Consider the following 25,741-nt stretch of genomic DNA (forward strand, 5'->3'; position numbering starts at 1 on the left):
ATCAAATTCACTTGTAGGCACAGTTAAAAACTGGGCATTCTCAGAAAAGCACTTATTTTTAAATCATATATTCATAAAAAAAATATTTTCCTTTGAATCGCCCATGCCGGCCAGCTTTGCAAACCCCATGCTGGCCGACCGGCACATAAACAAAGTAGTTTTAGCGAATATCCTCCCCAGGGATCCGTCAGCATCAAAGACCCACAGAAGCTGGATTTAAATACATACACCCTTAACTTCCGAACTACTAAAGCTACAGGTTAAGACTGTATTTTGAAATACTATTTACATCTTCCAAACATAATTTGTCTATATACCAAAGCTTATGTTAAAGGCAAAACAATTTTTTATTGCCATTTTTTTAAGTTCCTTTTTTCTTTTTTTTTACAATCGGCACGCTGCTATTTAATATGCTTGGGTTTAGTTGTACGATTATATACAAAAAATTAGGAAAATGTATTTAGACCGTATAACACATATTCGACATAAACTCATGTTTGCTGTAGATGCAATTTTCACTAGTGTTTTACCTTGTTCAGAGGTGTTTTTGATTTATATTGTGTTAGGTGAACATTGTGTAATCGATTTCCAGTTAACATGAGCAGCCACCACTGGCAACACCCCTAGGAACACCACGGGTAGCATCTCTGGCACCATAGTGCCTCGACTATCAAATACCCGTAACTCAGCTTGAGGGAGCAAAATGAAATTGAAGATATACAAGCAGCAAAGAAATATTTGAAAGCGCCACCTACGGGCTGTTTAAGTATATGTTAGGCGGGCGGCAGACAGTTTTAAGCGTTTTAGCCACTTGGGTCCTTAAAGTGGGCGTGGCAAACATTTTTCCAGGTTAATCGAAAGGTTTTAATGAAACAAATACATTTTAGTAAAGAAAAACTTTTAGCATGACAACTGTGGCTGCCAAAGTTTAGGGCGGCTTGTGGGCGTTCAAATGGACGTTTCTTTTTTTGGGTCAATCAATACCTTTAGATTGACGATGGACAAATAAGTCTTAGTAAAATATAATTTTCTAGCATGACAATTGTGGCCACCACAGTTTTGGGCGGTTGGTGGTTAGAGTGGGCGTGGCACATTTTTTTTTGGATCAATCGATACGTATTGATGGGACCAATAAATATCAGTTAAAATTTGTTTCTATCATAAAAACTTCAGATTTTCACGAATTGTGGGCGTTAGAGTCGGCGTGTTTACGTTTGTCCGAACAAACTCAAGTTATTAAAGAAAATTGAAGATCAAGGTGTGTAGTATTCACTGTATATTGTACATTTATGTGTAGTTTTAGTATTTGTTTTTTTTATGTGAATTTTTGTAGAAATCTAACATGCGTTCCCTGTGTTTCGTGAATAAAAAAAACGACCCAACGTCTGCCGACAAAAACTAAGAACGTCAGTTTCTTCACATAAAACAAACACATTTCCCCCGTTCCTCCTTCTTACAAATCCACAATATTCAGAGACGTTCAAGCGATCTTTTCGATATTTTGTGCAGCAACAATCTCAAAATATCAACTGTGTTGTAACGAACTGATATGTTTGCTTTCTGCTCGCTACGAGATTCGTGCAGCTAGCTCAGTAGATTGTGTGTGTTCGTCCCACCAAATTTATATAAACGTGACCGCCCAGTAGTTCAGTGAGGAAGCACAGAATTCACGGGTTCATTGGGGGTTTATTGCGGGTATAACTGCACTCAGCGTTATAATTTGCCTGTGCACGTTGTCTCCGACGGTACGGGGTGTCGCGATGCTCTCTTGCATCGTTGACACGGTATTCCACTTTTGTTGCTCCCTTAAGATACTTTTCCGCTGCTTGTTCCTGACGCGCTGCCTCGGTGACTGCTCGGCCACGATTCAGACTCGCTATGGGGTCAGCCGTGCGGGCTTAGGGAAGCGTCACCGTTCTCAGACTAGGGTGAACAGACTGACGAGTTCTCCAGGATCACTTCTCTCGACACACGACCGCCTGTCCCTTGGTGGTTTCCGCTCAGAACGTGCGGACAGTCAAGGCGAAACGCCAGGAAGCTGTCTCGCTCTTCACTTCGCTTCTAAGCCTCGTGTAAAAAAACGTTCCATCCTAGCCTCACCTTTTCGCGTACTGGCCGTGCCTTTCCTGCGGGCTTGACTCTCCTTGCGTGGCTGTTGCGGTGTGGTGTCCTGCTTGCTGGTGGCTGTGCGTAGCGTGACTTCTTCACGATTTCTTGTCGCCGGCCTTCACTGCTCCAAGTCTGGTAGACCCTCCAGGCGTAACGCCAGGACTTCGTTGGCAGGAATAAACAGACCGCCTTGACTTAGCCGTGTGGTGCCCCTTTAGACCTCAGCCACCTGTGTCTTAGTTTGGAGATTCCTTGTAATCCCAATCCCGAACGTCTCGACGTGACAATCTTGTTTCTTGTAGGCTCCCACGGCGCTGTTTTCGACGATTCCCCTTGCTGTGGCTCCCGCAGTTTACTTGGTTGGTATTTGATCGACTGCTTGTGTCAACTCTCCGACTCTTCTCTTCGTGATCGACTGATCGTGTTCGACTGACCGTAATCGACTGACCGTGTTCGACAGACCGTAATCGACTGATCCTACTGCCAGCGTCCTGCGGGTTTATATAGGGTCTCCGGGAACCGTTATTCCCCTATTGCTAACGGCCCGCCGAAACTCTCCACACCGGGTCCAAAGTGCATGGCTCCATTTTCACCCTCTTGTCCTTCATTGTCGTCCCGCTGATGTGGCACCTTCTCTATCGGTCCAAAGTTCACGGCCGCGTCCAAAGTCCGGTGGCGTTCCATTACTTCCTTTTGCACACGGCACCCTCGCTCTTCCCGCCAAGTCTCGGAGTTTCCTTGTTATCCCTATCCCGAACGTCTCGACGTGACAATCTTGCTCCTTGTAGGCTCCCACGGCGCTGCTTTCCACGACTCGCCTTGCTGTGACTCCCTCGTAGTTTACTTGGTTGGTTTTCTGTTCACTCGGTATTTGATCGACTGCTTGTCTTAACTCTTCGACTCTTCCACTCGACTGACCGTAATCGACTGATCCTGCTGCCAGCGCCCTGTGGGTTTATATAGGGCCTCCCCCTTCCCCTTTTGCGCACGGCCCGCCGAAACTCTCCACACCGGGTCCAAAGTCCATGGCTCCAGTTCGACCCACTTGTCCTTCATGCGCTGCTTCCCGCCGATATTCAGCCTGATGCTCCCGTCCCGCTGATTCCCGTGATGCATATCTCATGCTTGTGTGGCACCTTCTCTCTCGGTCCAAAGTTCACGGCCACGTCCAAAGTCCGGCGGCGTTCCATTATTTCCTTTTGCACACGGCACCCTCGCTCTTCCCGCCAAGTCTCCGCTCTCTCTTTCTCCATCCTTGGTCTCCTAACTCTCTTGGTCTCCAAACCCTCTTGCTCTCCAAACTCTTTTGTTCTCCAAACTCCCTTGCTTTCCAAACTCTCTTGCCCCACGTTCTCCAAAGTCTCACGTTCTCCGTTCTTGATTTCCAAACTCTCACGTTCTCCAACCGCTCTTCGCCGCGCCGTCACTACGCGAATTCTCCGCGTACCTGGTGAGCGGCCGGCCATTTGCTGCTGGGATTTGTGTGGAGTTATTCAACTCCTAACATTCCCCCCTTACTTCGGGAAAGATTTAAGAAAAATCAGCGCTCCCACTTTCCGGCGTTCCCCTGAGTCATTGCGCATCTCGTTCCGATTCCCTCGACGCTCCCTCGTTGCTCCCTTGACGTTCCCTCGATGCTTTCAACCTTGTTACGCTTCCACAGCGCTGGTCGTCCTCCGTATAGCAACTTTAAATCTCCCGCGGCGATCCTTCATCTGTTCCCTCTAGGCAGCGATACTAATAGGCTATCGATCCCCAGACGCCCTGCTCACGACATCGATATCGCAGGTGCGGCGTTGCCACTTGCTCGCCGCGATGTTCATCATCACCGATATTTCCATTTATCTTGTGCCCATCGATCGCACTATCGTCCAATGCCAATCGACCGCCTATCGAGGCACCCCCTTTCCTGTTGTATGGTGGTTTTGCAAATTGTTTATGCCCGTGCACTTATCGGACGGAGTTTAGTTTTTCATTTACCCCTCAGCCCGGCGTTTCCACTTTTCCTTGCCACTAAGTAAGTACTCTGATCTCCCACCCTACTCCTTGTATGTGCTAATCAACTTATTCTCTCTTGGCAGGTTGCCTTTATTGACCATGAGTGCCCTTTCAGACTCCTGAAGCTGTGTTTCCTGGTTTGTACCCCGATCCTGCCGGCGATCCCATCTCCTCGTCTGGGCATAATGCCCTTCCCCGGGGTGCTTGGCCTCTTTCAATACAGCTCTCTTAACTGTGCCGACTTCCCCCTTCCTTCGCTGCTGCGTGTTTTCAGCCAGTCCTAATCCAATCCTTGGAGACCTTGGTTCGTGCCTTTCTGCGTTCGTTATCCTTGACGTGTTCTTTGTACTATATATGTATGGTTGTATTGTAGTGCCTTGTAGAGAACCATTCCCGTTTTTCCCGTAGTACCCTTTAAGAATCCTAGGAGTGATCCTCGGAGTCTTTCCTCATTATCCTTCGAGCATCCTTGGAGTCATCCTTGTGCTTCTTCTTTAGTACCCTTTATCCTTTGGGATCCTTGGAGCTATCCTTGGACCCTTTTCCTCGTATCCTTTGGATATCCTTGGAGCTATCCTTGGACCCTTTCTCTCGTAACCTTTGGGTATCCTTGGAGCTATCCTTGGACCCTTTTCCTCGTGTCCTTTGGGTATCCTTGGACCCATTTCCTCGTGTCTTTTGGGCATCCTTGGAGCTATCCTTGGACCCTTTCGTAGTATCCTTTGAGACTGTTTGAAACTTTACTGTTGTCTTTTGTCTAACGCTTGTAGCTGCTCGCTTGTGTTCTGTGGTTGTTGTTGTTTCAGCTCGCTCACGTGGATGGTCCTTTCTTTCTTAAGGCGGTAGATCCACTTCTTTCCCATTGTGTTTATGTTGCTTTCACCGGTGGGACAAATCACGTTTTGGGCGCCAGATGTAACGAACTGATTTGTTTGCTTCTGCTCGCTACGAGATTTATGCAGCTAGCTCGGTAGATTGTGTGTATTCGTCCCACCAAATTTATATAAACGTGACCGCCCAGTAGTTCAGTGAGGAAGCACAGAATTCACGGGTTCATAGGGGGTTTATTTCGGGTATAACTGCAGTCAGCGTTATAATTTGCATGTCCACGCTGTTTCTGACGGTACGGGGTGTTGCGATGCTCTCTTGCCTCGTTGACACGGTATTCCAGCTTTGTAGCTCCCTCCGCTGCTTGTTCCTGACGCGCTGGTTTGGTGACTGGGGAAGCATCACCATTCTTAGGCTGGGACTGCGGGCTCGATTCTTTTTGCGTGGCTGTTGCGGTGTGGTGTCCTGCTTGCTGGTGGCGGTGTCCTGCGAGCTGCTCCTGACTGGGTGGTTGTGCGTAGCGTGGCTTCTGTGTTGGGTTCGTTGGCATACGCCGATCCGGACTTCTCTACCTTCTGGCTCGTTACTCTTGGGGTTCTGTCTCGCCGCTCCGGGACTTCTCTCCCTTCCGGCTCGTTACTCTCGGGGTTCGGTCGCGCCGCTCCGGAACTTCACAAGTCGGACCGTAGGCTCTCTTGGAAAATTCCACTCGAGACTGCACCGGTCGACCGCTCTCCCTTCTGGCTAATCGCGCCAGGACCTGGACCTAGACCCTCCAGGCGTAACGCCAGGACTTCGTTGGCAGGAATAAAAATACCGCCTTGACTTAGCCGTGTGGTGCCCCTTTAGACCTCAGCCACCTGTGTCTTAGTTTGGAGATTCCTTGTAATCCCAATCCCGAACGTCTCGACGTGACAATCTTGTTTCTTGTAGGCTCCCACGGCGCTGTTTTCGACGATTCCCCTTGCTGTGGCTCCCGCAGTTTACTTGGTTGGTATTTGATCGACTGCTTGTGTCAACTCTCCGACTCTTCTCTTCGTGATCGACTGATCGTGTTCGACTGACCGTAATCGACTGACCGTGTTCGACAGACCGTAATCGACTGATCCTACTGCCAGCGTCCTGCGGGTTTATATAGGGTCTCCGGGAACCGTTATTCCCCTATTGCTAACGGCCCGCCGAAACTCTCCACACCGGGTCCAAAGTGCATGGCTCCATTTTCACCCTCTTGTCCTTCATTGTCGTCCCGCTGATGTGGCACCTTCTCTATCGGTCCAAAGTTCACGGCCGCGTCCAAAGTCCGGTGGCGTTCCATTACTTCCTTTTGCACACGGCACCCTCGCTCTTCCCGCCAAGTCTCGGAGTTTCCTTGTTATCCCTATCCCGAACGTCTCGACGTGACAATCTTGCTCCTTGTAGGCTCCAACGGCGCTGCTTTCCACGACTCGCCTTGCTGTGACTCCCTCGTAGTTTACTTGGTTGGTTTTCTGTTCACTCGGTATTTGATCGACTGCTTGTCTTAACTCTTCGACTCTTCCACTCGACTGACCGTAATCGACTGATCCTGCTGCCAGCGCCCTGTGGGTTTATATAGGGCCTCCCCCTTCCCCTTTTGCGCACGGCCCGCCGAAACTCTCCACACCGGGTCCAAAGTCCATGGCTCCAGTTCGACCCACTTGTCCTTCATGCGCTGCTTCCCGCCGATATTCAGCCTGATGCTCCCGTCCCGCTGATTCCCGTGATGCATATCTCATGCTTGTGTGGCACCTTCTCTCTCGGTCCAAAGTTCACGGCCACGTCCAAAGTCCGGCGGCGTTCCATTATTTCCTTTTGCACACGGCACCCTCGCTCTTCCCGCCAAGTCTCCGCTCTCTCTTTCTCCATCCTTGGTCTCCTAACTCTCTTGGTCTCCAAACCCTCTTGCTCTCCAAACTCTTTTGTTCTCCAAACTCCCTTGCTTTCCAAACTCTCTTGCCCCACGTTCTCCAAAGTCTCACGTTCTCCGTTCTTGATTTCCAAACTCTCACGTTCTCCAACCGCTCTTCGCCGCGCCGTCACTACGCGAATTCTCCGCGTACCTGGTGAGCGGCCGGCCATTTGCTGCTGGGATTTGTGTGGAGTTATTCAACTCCTAACATTCCCCCCTTACTTCGGGAAAGATTTAAGAAAAATCAGCGCTCCCACTTTCCGGCGTTCCCCTGAGTCATTGCGCATCTCGTTCCGATTCCCTCGACGCTCCCTCGTTGCTCCCTTGACGTTCCCTCGATGCTTTCAACCTTGTTACGCTTCCACAGCGCTGGTCGTCCTCCGTATAGCAACTTTAAATCTCCCGCGGCGATCCTTCATCTGTTCCCTCTAGGCAGCGATACTAATAGGCTATCGATCCCCAGACGCCCTGCTCACGACATCGATATCGCAGGTGCGGCGTTGCCACTTGCTCGCCGCGATGTTCATCATCACCGATATTTCCATTTATCTTGTGCCCATCGATCGCACTATCGTCCAATGCCAATCGACCGCCTATCGAGGCACCCCCTTTCCTGTTGTATGGTGGTTTTGCAAATTGTTTATGCCCGTGCACTTATCGGACGGAGTTTAGTTTTTCATTTACCCCTCAGCCCGGCGTTTCCACTTTTCCTTGCCACTAAGTAAGTACTCTGATCTCCCACCCTACTCCTTGTATGTGCTAATCAACTTATTCTCTCTTGGCAGGTTGCCTTTATTGACCATGAGTGCCCTTTCAGACTCCTGAAGCTGTGTTTCCTGGTTTGTACTCCGATCCTGCCGGCGATCCCATCTCCTCGTCTGGGCATAATGCCCTTCCCCGGGGTGCTTGGCCTCTTTCAATACAGCTCTCTTAACTGTGCCGACTTCCCCCTTCCTTCGCTGCTGCGTGTTTTCAGCCAGTCCTAATCCAATCCTTGGAGACCTTGGTTCGTGCCTTTCTGCGTTCGTTATCCTTGACGTGTTCTTTGTACTATATATGTATGGTTGTATTGTAGTGCCTTGTAGAGAACCATTCCCGTTTTTCCCGTAGTACCCTTTAAGAATCCTAGGAGTGATCCTCGGAGTCTTTCCTCATTATCCTTCGAGCATCCTTGGAGTCATCCTTGTGCTTCTTCTTTAGTACCCTTTATCCTTTGGGATCCTTGGAGCTATCCTTGGACCCTTTTCCTCGTATCCTTTGGATATCCTTGGAGCTATCCTTGGACCCTTTCTCTCGTAACCTTTGGGTATCCTTGGAGCTATCCTTGGACCCTTTTCCTCGTGTCCTTTGGGTATCCTTGGACCCATTTCCTCGTGTCTTTTGGGCATCCTTGGAGCTATCCTTGGACCCTTTCGTAGTATCCTTTGAGACTGTTTGAAACTTTACTGTTGTCTTTTGTCTAACGCTTGTAGCTGCTCGCTTGTGTTCTGTGGTTGTTGTTGTTTCAGCTCGCTCACGTGGATGGTCCTTTCTTTCTTAAGGCGGTAGATCCACTTCTTTCCCATTGTGTTTATGTTGCTTTCACCGGTGGGACAAATCACGTTTTGGGCGCCAGATGTAACGAACTGATTTGTTTGCTTCTGCTCGCTACGAGATTTATGCAGCTAGCTCGGTAGATTGTGTGTATTCGTCCCACCAAATTTATATAAACGTGACCGCCCAGTAGTTCAGTGAGGAAGCACAGAATTCACGGGTTCATAGGGGGTTTATTTCGGGTATAACTGCAGTCAGCGTTATAATTTGCATGTCCACGCTGTTTCTGACGGTACGGGGTGTTGCGATGCTCTCTTGCCTCGTTGACACGGTATTCCAGCTTTGTAGCTCCCTCCGCTGCTTGTTCCTGACGCGCTGGTTTGGTGACTGGGGAAGCATCACCATTCTTAGGCTGGGACTGCGGGCTCGATTCTTTTTGCGTGGCTGTTGCGGTGTGGTGTCCTGCTTGCTGGTGGCGGTGTCCTGCGAGCTGCTCCTGACTGGGTGGTTGTGCGTAGCGTGGCTTCTGTGTTGGGTTCGTTGGCATACGCCGATCCGGACTTCTCTACCTTCTGGCTCGTTACTCTTGGGGTTCTGTCGCGCCGCTCCGGGACTTCTCTCCCTTCCGGCTCGTTACTCTCGGGGTTCGGTCGCGCCGCTCCGGAACTTCACAAGTCGGACCGTAGGCTCTCTTGGAAAATTCCACTCGAGACTGCACCGGTCGACCGCTCTCCCTTCTGGCTAATCGCGCCAGGACCTGGACCTAGACCCTCCAGGCGTAACGCCAGGACTTCGTTGGCAGGAATAAAAATACCGCCTTGACTTAGCCGTGTGGTGCCCCTTTAGACCTCAGCCACCTGTGTCTTAGTTTGGAGATTCCTTGTAATCCCAATCCCGAACGTCTCGACGTGACAATCTTGTTTCTTGTAGGCTCCCACGGCGCTGTTTTCGACGATTCCCCTTGCTGTGGCTCCCGCAGTTTACTTGGTTGGTATTTGATCGACTGCTTGTGTCAACTCTTAGACTCTTCTCTTCGTGATCGACTGATCGTGTTCGACTGACCATGTTCGACAGACCGTAATCGACTGATCCTACTGCCAGCGCCCTACGGGTTTATATAGGGCCTCCGGGAACCGTTATTCCCCTTTTGCTTACGGCCCGCCGAAACTCTCCACACCGGGTCCAATGTGCATGGCTCCAGTTTCACCCTCTTGTCCTTCATTCGCTGCTTCTCGCGATGTCCATCCTGTCCCTGTCGATCCGCTGATTCCCGTGATGAATATGGCATGCTTGTGGGCCGCTCCACTGCCGAGATGTGGCACCTTCTCTCTCGGCCCAAAGTTCACGGCCGCGTCCAAAGTCCGGTGGCGTTCCATTACTTCCTTTTGCACACGGCACCCTCACTCTTCTTGCCAAGTCTCGGAGTTTCCTTGTAATCCCAATCCCGAACGTCTCGACGTGACAATCTTGTTTCTTGTAGGCTCCCACGGCGCTGTTTTCGACGATTCCCCTTGCTGTGGCTCCCGCAGTTTACTTGGTTGGTATTTGATCGACTGCTTGTGTCAACTCTCCGACTCTTCTCTTCGTGATCGACTGATCGTGTTCGACTGACCGTAATCGACTGACCGTGTTCGACAGACCGTAATCGACTGATCCTACTGCCAGCGCCCTGCGGGTTTATATAGGGCCTCCGGGAACCGTTATTCCCCTGTTGCTAACGGCCCGCCGAAACTCTCCACACCGGGTCCAAAGTGCATGGCTCCAGTTTCACCCTCTTGTCCTTCATTGTCGTCCCGCTGATGTGGCACCTTCTCTCTCGGTCCAAAGTTCACGGCCGCGTCCAAAGTCCGGTGGCGTTCCATTACTTCCTTTTGCACACGGCACCCTCGCTCTTCCCGCCAAGTCTCGGAGTTTCCTTGTAATCCCAATCCCGAACGTCTCGACGTGACAATCTTGCTCCTTGTAGGCTCCCACGGCGCTGCTTTCCACGACTCGCCTTGTTGTGGCTCCCTCGTAGTTTAATTGGTTGGTTTTCTGTTCACTCGGTATTTGATCGACTGCTTGTCTTAACTCTTTGACTCTTCCCCTCGACTGACCGTAATCGACTGATCCTGCTGCCAGCGCCCTGTGGGCTTATATTGGGTCTCCGGAAACCGTTATTCTTCTTTAGCGCACGGTCCGCCGAAACTCTCCACACCGCATAGTGGTTCGGCTTGTATGGAGCCGCGGTCATAATTACTTATTGTTGTTGTATTGCTAAAAAATTTTGACCAAAATTCTATAAAAATATTATTAAAATATACACAAAAAGTTGTTTATATAATATAGCTATCATAGGTATGATATGTTATAAATAAGAATTTAGTATGGAAAACTTTTTTATTTTTCCAGATATGTTGGCTAAACTGACAGATTATGACTTCGGTGTGGTTTTATACATACTTAAAAATTTATAATGTCTCCTCTAGTAAGTCAAACACAGATTCAAGTAACATAGACTTATCCTTCTTTCCAAGTTTTCTTTGCCCAGTTATAAATGGATCCGACCGTAAAATAAGAGTATTCATTATGTCTGAGTTTCTTACAATACGTGACATCTTTCGGCTGTGATAGAGTCTACATTTTTTTAGTTCTTTATTATTTGACCTTCCTCCGAAAGCTTTCCGATTAATACGAGTGCATGCTCTATCACAGAAGATCCGTGGATTAACACCTTATGGACTGTAGCTGGCAAATAATACCATGGATACTCTTTTATCAATTCCTTAGCAGTATCAATAGCGTATTCATTAAATTTGTACAAATTTATTTTGTACCCCGACGCAATTACTTGGAGTATAGTAGCACAACGATAGATGAGGTTTTCATTAAGCCCTGTAATTTGAAAAATTTTGAAAAAAACTTTCTAGCTACATTTCCATCGTTGGACGATCCTCTACCTCCGTCTTTGGGCTTGTCGACTATTATTCCCATTTTGTCCCGAAACGCCGCTTGAATTTTCAGCTTTTGCTCAACAACTTTTAATTTTTGCTCAGCACCTCTAGCTTGCCACGTTTTGAAGACAGACTTGTAGGAAAGATGTAGGAAGTATTCGAAGAAACGTATTTTTGCATGAAGTGGGGATAATCCGAATTCGAAATATTCTCTCTTTACGTTTTGCTTTAAACATTTATCCAAGTTGTTCATATCTTTTGGATTAGCCCCACATAAGAAACATTTTAAAGAGGATGACTTAAAGCGTTGCATACTTTTCCGTCTACCATAGTCAATTGTAAAGAATGCTCAACAACATAATCTTTTTATCGTATTTTAAAAATTCTGTCGGCTTCAGTAGACGAATTTTTTCTTTAAAGTACTTTTCCTCTTCGATCGACAGTTCAGTTGTCTCTTTCTTAAACTAAAAACGAACTGGCCGGCAGTAACGTGTCGATGAAGGCCGCGGATTTTTCCATATTATTGAATGGCTAATTTTCGAAATTAGTTGCAGAGGTACTATGATGTAACAAATAAGATCTTGGCCTCTAAATCGTTATTGGAAGATTTTTGTTTGTACTCACTATGACCTGTACTTCCATCAAATCCCCACTTTCCGGTTAATGTTAGGTTTTCAATAGACTCATCCGTGATTGATTTGATTACATCTCCTGGAAGCTCCAATATGCTCATTGCTGTATTACCCAGTAAACTTTGCAACTCAATTTCAGCATACGATTCATCTACTGATATATTTTCAGGATATCTATTTTTTTTTGCATTTACTATGGTTTGGTAGCTTGGAAATAAGTCAAATGATATTTTGCTATTAACATAATTTCTTATGAGCAAATATTGGCTTTTGGACATGGCGGTCTCCATTATTAGGGAAATTATTTTATTAGGATCTGCTTGAATGGCCGGCTGTTGCTGATTTTTATTGAGCAAAGCTGAAACAGCAGACCCATCTATTTCAGTCAGCTGAGCAATGCGCCGTCGCTTTGTTCTTTCTGAAGACTCCGCAAAATCTGATTTTGGACGACCAAAATGAACACTTTCCCTTATTTTCTGGCTTGTATTTGTGGTGGATTTAAGGATTATTGACGCCTTTACATTCAACCACTCAGATTGATATTTTACTATTGAAGCAGTTTTCCGATCATACCGAGTCCAAAAAGCGGCAATTTTTTTGCATATATAGTTCGCTTAGTTCATATTTGTAGCCATTATTCTCAATGCTACATTTAACAGCTTCGATCGCTTCTTGTAATTTCATTGCGTTCCTACCATCTTTGGTGCACCATAAATTTAAAATATACAATCGTGAAAATACACAATAATACGAATCGCCTTTGAAAATGAAAACAAACATTTTAAATAAAAGCGACAAAATTATTAGAACCGATTGATAAAAAGTAATATAAAGTGTAAGCAATCACAAAAGACGAACACAAAGACGCATCAGATACACAAAAAACGAAAAAATGGCTTTGCTGGCAAAATTTGACCTTGAAAAAAATAAGAAGTCGTGTTAGTATATTAACGATCACAAACACATCCGCAACTTTCCGCACCTAACTTTAGCAATTTAAAATTCTAAAAACTCTGACAAAGATAAAAAACTATAATTCAATGGGGGAATCGTGTTGGAACATAATTAAAACTTTAGGTAAACAAATTTAAGACACACAAAAAAGGTACAAAGAAATATGTTTCACAAAACATTTATTTCACAAAATACACATTTCTAGTTTGTTTTTATTAATATCATAATTTAAAATAAATACCTTGAGCTTCAAAATCCATTTTTAATTATTTTAATTTACGCACTTCAACAGTTGCCACACCGATTTGAAGTGAGCGTTTGCATGAAATATTTTTCAAGAGCTCCGATGCGCTGCAGAAATGAACACGTGTTCTTGCTTTTAATGGTTTTTCTAGAGTATACCAATAGGTTTCCAGCGAAAACTGGTTTGCAAACTTGAAGATTGGTCATTTTAGAATCAAACTGTGTAAATTAAGTTTAAATATTTTTAAATCAGATTTTTTGACTTTAGGCCTAGTGCACCGGGTCCAAAGTCCATGGCTCCAGTTCGACCCACTTGTCCTTCATGCGCTGCTTCCCACCGATGTCCAGCTTGATGCTGCCGTCCCGCTGATTCCCGTGATGCATATCGCATGCTTGTGTCCAGAGTCCGGCGGCGTACCGTTACTTCCATTTGCACACGGCACTCTCGCTCCGCCCGCCAAGTCTCCGCTCTCTCTTTCTCCATCCTTGGTCTCCAAACACTCTTGGTCTCCGAATCCTCTTGCTCTCAAAACTCTCTTGATCAACAAACCCCCTTGTCTTTAAACTCGCTTGCTCTCCAAACTCCCCCGTTCTCCAAAATCTCACGTACTCCGTTCTTGATCTCCAAGCTCTCACGTTCTCCAACCGCCCTTTGCCGCGCCGTCACCACGTGAATTCTCAGCGTACCTGGTGAGCGGCCGGCCATTTGCTGCTGGGATTTGTGTGGAGTTATTCAACTCTTCACATTCCCACCTTACTTCGGTCATGGCGCATCTCGTTCTGATTCCCTCGGCGCTCCCTCGGCGTTCCCTCGACGCTTTCATCCTTGTTACGTTTCCAAAGCGCTCGTCGTCCTCCGCATAGCAACTTTAAATCTCCCGCGCCAATCCTCCATCTGTTCCCACTGGGCAGCGATTCCAATCGGCTATCGATACAAAGAGGGCCTGCTCACGATACCGATATCGCAGGAGCAGCGTTGCCACTTGCTCGCCGCGATGTTCATCATCACCGATAATTCAATTTTGCTTGTGCCCATCGATCGCACCTTGCCAATCGAACGCCAATCGAGGCGCCCCCTTCCTGTTATCTGGTGATTCTGCAAAATTTGCGACTCCTTTAGGTGAGTTTTCAATTTCCTTTTCCTACTTTGCTCTCATCCTTTCTTCGACTTTCCTTCACTCTTGTCCTTCAGTCTGCCTTAGCTGGCTGACCCGGCTCCATGCGGACCCCATCGAGAGCGGGAGCGGAGAGGACTTAGCATTTGCTTCGCAGCGGGTAATCCGTTCTAACCATTTTCCTTCGTTTCAGGTTGCTGCCACCTTGTATGCACCACGGGCGCCGAGTGTTGCCGTTTGAGCTTTGGCTTTCCATTTCCCGTGGGTTCCGGCTTTTTCCACGGCCCCCGTTCCTGAGGCTCCGCTGCTTCCGCCGCGTTCCGTGTAGCTGCCGGTGTCGTCGGCCCGGTGCTTGGCGTCGACGGTCGGGTACTAGGCGTTGACCGTCGCGTGCACGGTGTCGGCGGGGTCCATAGGTCCGGTCGTCCACGAGTCCTAGCATCCAGCGGGCTCACCCGTGGTCCTCTCTTCTCCCAGATCCGGGGGTCGTCCGTCGTCGCCGTTTCTTCTGCGGGGCCCTCTGGCCCCGTTCAGACCACCGTCTGTTGCCGCCGGGATGTCCGTTCGGACATGCTGCCCGACCGGGTCTCCGGAATGGCGCTGCGGCGCGTCCGTCCGCCGGCGGCAGAGTCACAACCTCGGCGTGGGTGACCACGCGGGCCTCCATCGGGGCTATTCCCCGTCGCGCCTCGTCGGCAGTGGTGGCGTATCCGGTTGCGGCGGTGGTGGCGTATCCAGTTGTCCGCAGCGGTGACGATTGGGGGAGGCACGTACAAGGCCACGATCGACATCGGGGCAACAGCGAGCTTTATAAGCAAGGAACTGGCGGACAACCTGGCTGCCCTCGGAAGGATTACGAGGACACGGCGGCAAGTTAGGTCTGCAGGCGGAAGGTTCGGCGGGAACGATGAACAGCTTGAGGTGGATATCGCATTCGGGAACAAGCGACTGACCATGAGCCTGCTGATACTACCAGGGGTAGTGGATTCATTGGTGTTGGGATGGAAATTTCTAACTCAAGTCGGAACCGAGATAAGGTGTACTGGACACGAGGTGATAATACCGGCCAGGAACCGACACAACGGGTGGCTCAAGGAAAAGCTAGCAGTCGTACAACAGGGAATCGAATATGACGACACAGCGAAGTTCCTGGAGGCAGAGCTATCTAGTTTCAAAACCATGACCGGAACATCGAACATGGCAGAGCATCAAAAAACGATGAAGGACGACAAACGAATAAAGCAGCGATACTACCCCAAGAACCCGAAAGTTTAAGGGGAGATCAATGCGAAGGTGGACGAGCTACTCCTCGAATAAATTATATCCTCGACCAGCTTAGAGAGGCACGGTACAAAATCAGTTTGGGCCTGAAGGACGGTTACTGGCAAATCCCGCTGAAAGAAAACAGGAGGCAGTACACTGCGTTTACAGTGCCGGGAAAGGGCTTATTCCAGTGGAGAGTAATACCGTTTGGAACACAAGGCAATCTTGAAAGAGGTATTCCGCCGGCTGAAAGACGCTAATCTAAGGTTGAACCCGGAACAATGCCAGTTTTTCAAGAAGGAGCTGCTATATCTGGGTCATAGTGCGACTAGCGACGGGATGGGAACGGATCCGGAAAAGGAAGCGGGCATCGCCGAACTAGACCCGCCATCAACAGTTTGAGAGCTCGGACAGTATCTGGGCGTAGTATCATGGTACCGGCGATTTGTACCTGACTTCGCAAAAAAAATTAAACCTCAAAAAAGATCTGCTGCGCAAGGGCAACAAGTGGGTGTGGACACAGGAAAATCAGTCGGCATTCGAAGAAGTAAAGGCAAGACTGGTGGCAGACCCCGTACTGGCGTGCCCGGACCTTTTTTCTCCAAAAGGACGCGAGTGATTTCGGTAATGGGTCAATTTTGACCCAGGAAACTGAACGTTGCGAAAAGGTGATCTCTTACTCAAGCCGAACGCTCAACGGTGCGGAGAAAAATTACTCCACGACCAAGAAGGAGTGTTTGGCAATAGTTTGGGCGATCCGAAAACTTAAGCCTTAACTTACAGAAAAAAGAGCTTTTGAAAAATGTCAACAACTATCATCCATAACCGGCTTTGACGAAACCCTTTTAAATAAGCTTCACGTTATATTAGTAGTAATTTCCTGTAACCATTAAATAAACTCTGAAAAGTTTCGAATTTTTTGTAAGAATCATTTACTTATATTTGCATAAATACCCGTGGTATCCAATGTCACCAACAGTTCACAACGTATTAGTCCATGACTTTCAAATAAATAAATATTCTGGAGTTTCTGTCTGCTGAAAACAAAAACACAAATGAAAAAGAATTTTATGTGCAATCTGATTCTGATGAGGACTTAAACGAAAGAAGAAAACGATGTTTAAAACAAAAAGCAATTTATTTTTTTTAATTTATTACAAATACATAAATGTAAGTAACTTTTCTTAATCTTAATTTTTAAGAATAATACTAAAAATTATTTCGTATGGGAGGTAAATAAAGGCGTGGTCGCACTCTTCTTAAACAAAAAAAAAAAAAAAAACAAAGTTTGAGGTCTGTAAGTCAATTTTCAGAGTTTATGCAAAAAAAATCGATTTTTGGACCATAGTGCTGGTTTGGAAGCTTAGGAATCTGCAAGCCAAATCTGACTGTTTTAGCTCTTATAGTTTTTGAAATCTCAGCGCTCATACGGACGGACGGACAGACGGACATGACTACTTCGACTCGCCTAGCGATCCTGATCAAGAATATATATACTTTATTGGGTCGGAAACGCTTTCTTTTACCTGTTACATACTTTCTGACGAATCTAGTTTACCCTTTTTACTCTACGAGTAACGGGTATAAATATCAAGTTCAGTTCGTTTCGTTCATCAGTTTTTCTTCTCGGTATAAAAATAGTATAATTTAGCTTAGGGCGGCGCTGTCTTCGGTGGTAGCGCCTTATTTATATAAGTCGTTTTATATACAACAAACAAACAAATAAAAGGAATATATATTGCTTCTTGGATACTAGAGTTTTCCAATGAGCCCTACTAAGCGTGTATGTTGTAAATTGAGGATGGCCGCGTGATGGATAAGTAATCAGTGATCAAATTTGTTCTGATGAACGCTTCTAACACCTATTGACGTCGAAAAAATAAGACATTATACTTGGAAAACTCCACAATGCAAATAAATTTTTTTTAATTGGCCAAGGTGTATTTTTATTAACTTACTTAATGGTATTATAATTATTATTATATTAGAACTTATCGATATTTGCCTCTAGACCCGCCATCAACAGTTTGCGAGCTCGGACAGTATCTGGGCGTAGTATCATGGTACCGGCGATTTGTACCTGACTTCGCAAAAAAAATTAAACCTCAAAAAAGATCTGCTGCGCAAGGGCAACAAGTGGGTGTGGACACAGGAAAATCAGTCGGCATTCGAAGAAGTAAAGGCAAGACTGGTGGCAGACCCCGTACTGGCGTGCCCGGACCTTTTTTCTCCAAAAGGACGCGAGTGATTTCGGTATTGGGTCAATTTTGACCCAGGAAACTGAACGTTGCGAAAAGGTGATCTCTTACTCAAGCCGAACGCTCAACGGTGCGGAGAAAAATTACTCCACGACCAAGAAGGAGTGTTTGGCAATAGTTTGGGCGATCCGAAAACTTAAGCTTTATCTGGAAGGGTACCACTTTAAGGTGGTGGTTAATTGGCTTTACGAAAAACCGAGCCACTAATACTTAGAAGATAAGAAAAATAAATATAATGAAAACAAAAAGTCATTTTGAATCCTTTATGAAAGAAAAATTTCCCAAATGTAACTATATCATCGATCAATCAATCAATCAAAATTAATTTCTTTAAAAGAAAACCATAAGACACCACAAGAACCTAGACGTCCAAAGTTGTCGTATACAAACGCAGAGCCGAGATTGAAAAGGAAATTGGCATCTAAACTAGCAAATGAAAAAGGTCATAACACAAATTTGCTTAAGCATGCTGCAGTAGTTTCCGATAAGAAACAAAGTAATAGGAACGTGGCTCTGGTCCTTCAAGAAACGATTACAGCACCTGAAACCAAAAAAAGAATTAAGAAAGCAACTTCAAGTGCAAAAACCGAGTCAACTTCACCAAATGAAGCTTAAGCTTCAATCTTGGAAAATTCAATAACCAAACAGCAATATTTCAACACTAGGGTTTTGAGCATAAATCATCACAGCGATATTTATCCTAGTTACAGTCAAGTGATGGAAGCTAAAATGAAGTGTCGACCTATGGGTAGCATGTCCAGAAACGTATGCTCAAGTTTCACTACAAAACCTTTTGAATCATACTGCACAGCGACTAATTAAATTGCAGTCTGATGATTTTAAGCAATTTCCTGACAATTCTGAACTCAAATTAATTTTTAGTTATGGCTTTGATGGGTCAACTGGACAAAGTGCATACAAGCAGAAGTTTGAAATACAAACACCTGACGTACAGCTTTCAGATCACTCTTTGTTTGTTACTTCTGTTATACCAATAAAAATGATTGACTCATTTCAGCGAAACCTCTGGGTTTACAGAACACAGCAGTTTATTCGATTTTGCAGGCTGCTAAAAATTCAATTTGATAAAAAACTAGTAATCACATAATTATGGAAAAAAATCAGCTAGACATTCAAATTGATAATCTGAAAAGGTTTTCCTATAAACTGGATGAGGCTTATAATGTGGCAGTAACCTTTCAAATGCATATGACACTCATTAATGAGAAAGTACTAAACGTACTAACTGGTACTAAATCAACTCAATATTGTCCAATTTGTGGTGTCACCCCAACAAAAGTACTGGAAACCAAAGTTTTTTGCTCGGAAACTTTTACCCACAAGCTTCAGCCTTCCATTTGGGGGTGAGTCGGCTACAAGCTTGGATCAGATTTCTAGAATTTGTCCTGAATATATCAGATATACTGGAAATACAAAAATGGCATGTAAAAGGTGATGACAAGATTAAAGTGAGTGTTCGCAAAAAACATATTCAGGAAAATTTTTGGAATGATATGGGTCTTCGAATAAGCATGCCGGAACAGAATGGCAGCGGGTCCGTCATTGCGGTAATACAGAAAAAAGAGCTTTTGAAAAATGTCAACAACTATCATCCATAACCGGCTTTGACGAAACCCTTTTAAATAAGCTTCACGTTATATTAGTAGTAATTTCCTGTAACCATTAAATAAACTGTAACAATTAAATAAATTTGTAAGAAACATTTACTTATATTTGCATAAATACCCGTGGTATCCAATGTCACCAACAGTTCACAACGTATTAGTCCATGACTTTCAAATAAATAAATATTCTGGAGTTTCTGTCTGCTGAAAACAAAAACACAAATGAAAAAGAATTTTATGTGCAATCTGATTCTGATGATGTTTAAAACAAAAAGCAATTTATTTTTTTTTAATTTATTACAAATACATAAATGTAAGTAACTTTTCTTAATCTTAATTTTTAAGAATAATACTAAAAATTATTTCGTATGGGAGGTAAATAAAGGCGTGGTCGCACTCTTCTTAAACAAAAAAAAAAAAAAAAACAAAGTTTGAGGTCTGTAAGTCAATTTTCAGAGTTTATGCAAAAAAAATCGATTTTTGGACCATAGTGCTGGTTTGGAAGCTTAGGAATCTGCAAGCCAAGTCTGACTGTTTTAGCTCTTATAGTTTTTGAAATCTCAGCGCTCATACGGACGGACGGACAGACGGACATGACTACTTCGACTCGCCTAGCGATCCTGATCAAGAATATATATACTTTATTGGGTCGGAAACGCTTCCTTTTACCTGTTACATACTTTCTGACGAATCTAGTTTACCCTTTTAACTCTACGAGTAACGGGTATAAATATCAAGTTCAGTTCGTTTCGTTCATCAGTTTTTCTTCTCGGTATAAAAATAGTATAATTTAGCTTAGGGCGGCGCTGTCTTCGGTGGTAGCGCCTTATTTATATAAGTCGTTTTATATACAACAAACAAACAAATAAAAGGAATATATATTGCTTCTTGGATACTAGAGTTTTCCAATGAGCCCTACTAAGCGTGTATGTTGTAAATTGAGGATGGCCGCGTGATGGATAAGTAATCAGTGATCAAATTTGTTCTGATGAACGCTTCTAACACCTATTGACGTCGAAAAAATAAGACATTATACTTGGAAAACTCCACAATGCAAATAAATTTTTTTTAATTGGCCAAGGTGTATTTTTATTAACTTACTTAATGGTATTATAATTATTATTATATTAGAACTTATCGATATTTGCCTCTTGATACTCGAAACCAGTAATGTATTATGTATAATAAATTGTTACATTATGAATTAGTATCATTTTGTCTTTCTGATGCAGCCATTACCTAAGCCATTTAAATCCAGTAAATTGATTCAATTTCATCAGGACCAGGCTAACATATGGGCTTGACATTACTTTTAAGTGTGAGGAGTCATTTGACATCACAAATAGCGCCAACAACATCGGCAGCCAGCAGCTATAACATCCCCAAATATTCACCACGAAAAGTGCTCGCGTGAGCAGCGCCACTCAGGAGCAAGCGAGAGAGGACATGCGATCGAGCAGGAAAACAACCCCCGAAAATTGGTACTCGCCAAGGGAAGAGCGAGAGAAAAGGAGTACGGAAGCTTCGAGAAGTGGAAAAAAACCCAGAGCAGCCGAAAACATGAACAAAACGCGGGGCACAGCTTCCCTCTGGCAAACGCGGCGAACGGAACAGAACAGAAGTGCGAGCAGAGCAAATTCATGTGGACAACGAGAGTCTTTTGCGTTCTGAGTGCGGAAAAGTTGTTGGAAAAAACCCCCAAAGACAGTCTAGTGACATATGCCAAGTGACCCAGGAACGATTTCTTTTTGGGAAGAAGTTTACCTAGACGATACCTAACCTAACCGGTTAACCTGCGAACACTGAGGAAAAAAAACATGAACCAAAAGTTTTAAAAAATGAACAAAAACGCAAAACTACGCAAACTGAAAATTTAATAAAGAATATTTTCTTACATATCTAAACACAAATTTGCCGCTGCCATGTTTTTTTCTTTGACTACTTTGATTTCTTTTTCTGCCGAGCCTGACCACATCAAGAGAAGGGGGTGGACCCAACTTTAGGAAACCTGTTGCTCATCAGTTTAATAAATATTCCTCAGATATTTAAAATACCACGCATTGCCACGTCCTCTTTCCAAAGGAACTTCGGGAAATATTTTTAATGGAAAATTTAGATCTTCTTCTGCCACTGTCGGCTGTATTGAGCCAGACTACACTGGGAAAACAAAATAAAGTAAAAGTAGAAACTCGGTTACAAATAAATCAATAAAATGCTTCAATAAATGGAGTTCTCGCCTAATTTTAATACAACTCGAGGGAAAGAATAAAAATCAAGCTGGCCACGCATAAATATAAATATTTCAAGACAAATGCCTAGATTTTAGGCCATAAATTCTGCCCTAGGGAAAAGCTGTCTCCATAATCGATCCTCTCTCTCTCGGTCTTCTCGTAGCGAATGCGCGTTACTGCTGACCCTTTTCGTTCTGCAGCAGACACCGAATAAACTATTTCTCTCACTTCGTATCCCGGTGGCTGGCACTTTACATCTCACGCCAGCCAACGATCTCGTTCTAGACCTTTTTGACCCATATCTTTACAAATATTTTCGGTAAAGAGACCCTGGCGGGACTGAGTATATCCCAGCCGACGAGACTTCTTTACAGATTAGCGCCCAAATAGGGACATGGGACTTCGAAACTTTAGACGACCTAAATGTGGCTTTAAGACCCATCTGGGTACATGGAGTTTGAAAATTTTCGGTTCAGTCACTTAGAGGCGAAATTTTTAAGTCGGAACGTAAGGAGAGTCATATATCGAAGGACAAAAGAAAAAAAATTCTATGGCAGAAAGCACAGAAATATATATATATATTCAAGACATATATATATATATATATATATATGTCTTGAATATATATATATATTTATATATATATATATTATATATATATATATATATATATATATATATTTATAAAATATACCAGCGCATCGAACATAACCTAAAAAGGAAGGATTACGAGGACACGGCGGCAAGTTAGGTCTGCAGGCGGAAGGAAGAAATTATGTCCTCGACCAGCTTAGAGAGGCACGGTACAAAATCAGTTTGGGCCTGAAGGACGGTTACTGGCAAATCCCGCTGAAAGAAAACAGGAGGCAGTACACTGCGTTTATAGTGCCGGGAAAGGGCTTATTCCAGTGGAGAGTAATACCGTTTGGAACACAAGGCAATCTTGAAAGAGGTATTCCGCCGGCTGAAAGACGCTAATCTAAGGTTGAACCCGGAACAATGCCAGTTTTTCAAGAAGGAGCTGCTATATCTGGGTCATAGTGCGACTAGCGACGGGATGGGAACGGATCCGGAAAAGGAAGCGGGCATCGCCGAACTAGACCCGCCATCAACAGTTTGAGAGCTCGGACAGTATCTGGGCGTAGTATCATGGTACCGGCGATTTGTACATGACTTCGCAAAAAAAATTAAACCTCAAAAAAGATCTGCTGCGCAAGGGCAACAAGTGGGTGTGGACACAGGAAAATCAGTCGGCATTCGAAGAAGTAAAGGCAAGACTGGTGGCAGACCCCGTACTGGCGTGCCCGGACCTTTCTTCTCCAAAAGGACGCGAGTGATTTCGGTATTGGGTCAATTTTGACCCAGGAAACTGAACGTTGCGAAAAGGTGATCTCTTACTCAAGCCGAACGCTCAACGGTGCGGAGAAAAATTACTCCACGACCAAGAAGGAGTGTTTGGCAATAGTTTGGGCGATCCGAAAACTTAAGCCTTATCTGGAAGGGTACCACTTTAAGGTGGAGGTTAATTGGCTTTACGAAAAACCGAGCCACTAATACTTAGAAGATAAGAAAAATAAATATAATGAAAACAAAAAGTCATTTTGAATCCTTTATGAAAGAAAAATTTCCCAAATGTAACTATATCATCGATCAATCAATCAATCAAAATTAATTTCTTTAAAAGAAAACCATAAGACACCACAAGAACCTAGACGTCCAAAGTTGTCGTATACAAACGCAGAGCCGAGATTGAAAAGGAAATTGGCATCTAAACTAGCAAATGAAAAAGGTCATAACACAAATTTGCTTAAGCATGCTGCAGTAGTTTCCGCTAAGAAACAAAGTAATAGGAACGTGGCTCTGGTCCTTCAAGAAACGATTACAGCACCTGAAACCAAAAAAAGAATTAAGAAAGCAACTTCAAGTGCAAAAACCGAGTCAACTTCACCAAATGAAGCTTAAGCTTCAATCTTGGAAAATTCAATAACCAAACAGCAATATTTCAACACTAGGGTTTTGAGCATAAATCATCACAGCGATATTTATCCTAGTTACAGTCAAGTGATGGAAGCTAAAATGAAGTGTCGACCTATGGGTAGCATGTCCAGAAACGTATGCTCAAGTTTCACTACAAAACCTTTTGAATCATACTGCACAGCGACTAATTAAATTGCAGTCTGATGATTTTAAGCAATTTCCTGACAATTCTGAACTCAAATTAATTTTTAGTTATGGCTTTGATGGGTCAACTGGACAAAGTGCATACAAGCAGAAGTTTGAAATACAAACACCTGACGTACAGCTTTCAGATCACTCTTTGTTTGTTACTTCTGTTATACCAATAAAAATGATTGACTCATTTCAGCGAAACCTCTGGGTTTACAGAACACAGCAGTTTATTCGATTTTGCAGGCTGCTAAAAATTCAATTTGATAAAAAACTAGTAATCACATAATTATGGAAAAAAATCAGCTAGACATTCAAATTGATAATCTGAAAAGGTTTTCCTATAAACTGGATGAGGCTTATAATGTGGCAGTAACCTTTCAAATGCATATGGCACTCATTAATGAGAAAGTACTAAACGTACTAACTGGTACTAAATCAACTCAATATTGTCCAATTTGTGGTGTCACCCCAACCAAAGTACTGGAAACCAAAGTTTTTTGCTCGGAAACTTTTACCCACAAGCTTCAGCCTTCCATTTGGGGGTGAGTCGGCTACAAGCTTGGATCAGATTTCTAGAATTTGTCCTGAATATATCAGATATACTGGAAATACAAAAATGGCATGTAAAAGGTGATGACAAGATTAAAGTGAGTGTTCGCAAAAAACATATTCAGGAAAAGTTTTGGAATGATATGGGTCTTCGAATAAGCATGCCGGAACAGAATGGCAGCGGGTCCGTCATTGCGGTAATACAGAAAAAAGAGCTTTTGAAAAATGTCAACAACTATCATCCATAACCGGCTTTGACGAAACCCTTTTAAATAAGCTTCACGTTATATTAGTAGTAATTTCCTGTAACCATTAAATAAACTCTGAAAAGTTTCGAATTTTTTTGTAAGAAACATTTACTTATATTTGCATAAATACCCGTGGTATCCAATGTCACCAACAGTTCACAACGTATTAGTCCATGGCTTTCAAATAAATAAATATTCTGGAGTTTCTGTCTGCTGAAAACAAAAACACAAATGAAAAAGAATTTTATGTGCAATCTGATTCTGATGAGGACTTAAACGAAAGAAGAAAACGATGTTTAAAACAAAAAGCAATTTATTTTTTTTAATTTATTACAAATACATCAATGTAAGTAACTTTTCTTAATCTTAATTTTTAAGAATAATACTAAAAATTATTTCGTATGGGAGGTAAATAAAGGCGTGGTCGCACTCTTCTTAAACAAAAAAAAAAAAAAAACAAAGTTTGAGGTCTGTAAGTCAATTTTCAGAGTTTATGCAAAAAAAATCGATTTTTGGACCATAGTGCTGGTTTGGAAGCTTAGGAATCTGCAAGCCAAGTCTGACTGTTTTAACTCTTATAGTTTTTGAAATCTCAGCGCTCATACGGACGGACGGACAGACGGACATGACTACTTCGACTCGCCTAGCGATCCTGATCAAGAATATATATACTTTATTGGGTCGGAAACGCTTCCTTTTACCTGTTACATACTTTCTGACGAATCTAGTTTACCCTTTTTACTCTACGAGTAACGGGTATAAATACCAAGTTCAGTTCGTTTCGTTCATCAGTTTTTCTTCTCGGTATAAAAATAGTATAATTTAGCTTAGGGCGGCGCTGTCTTCGGTGGTAGCGCCTTATTTATATAAGTCGTTTTAAATACAACAAACAAACAAATAAAAGGAATATATATTGCTTCTTGGATACTAGAGTTTTCCAATGAGCCCTACTAAGCGTGTATGTTGTAAATTGAGGATTGAGACGACGGAAAATCATGGCCGCGTGATGGATAAGTAATCAGTGATCAAATTTGTTCTGATGAACGCTTCTAACACCTATTGACGTCGAAAAAATAAGACATTATACTTGGAAAACTCCACAATGCAAATAAATTTTTTTTAATTG

The sequence above is a fragment of the Drosophila biarmipes genome, unplaced genomic scaffold (assembly GCF_025231255.1).
Source record: "Drosophila biarmipes strain raj3 unplaced genomic scaffold, RU_DBia_V1.1 ptg000008l, whole genome shotgun sequence".
Lineage (NCBI taxonomy): Eukaryota > Metazoa > Arthropoda > Insecta > Diptera > Drosophilidae > Drosophila > Drosophila biarmipes.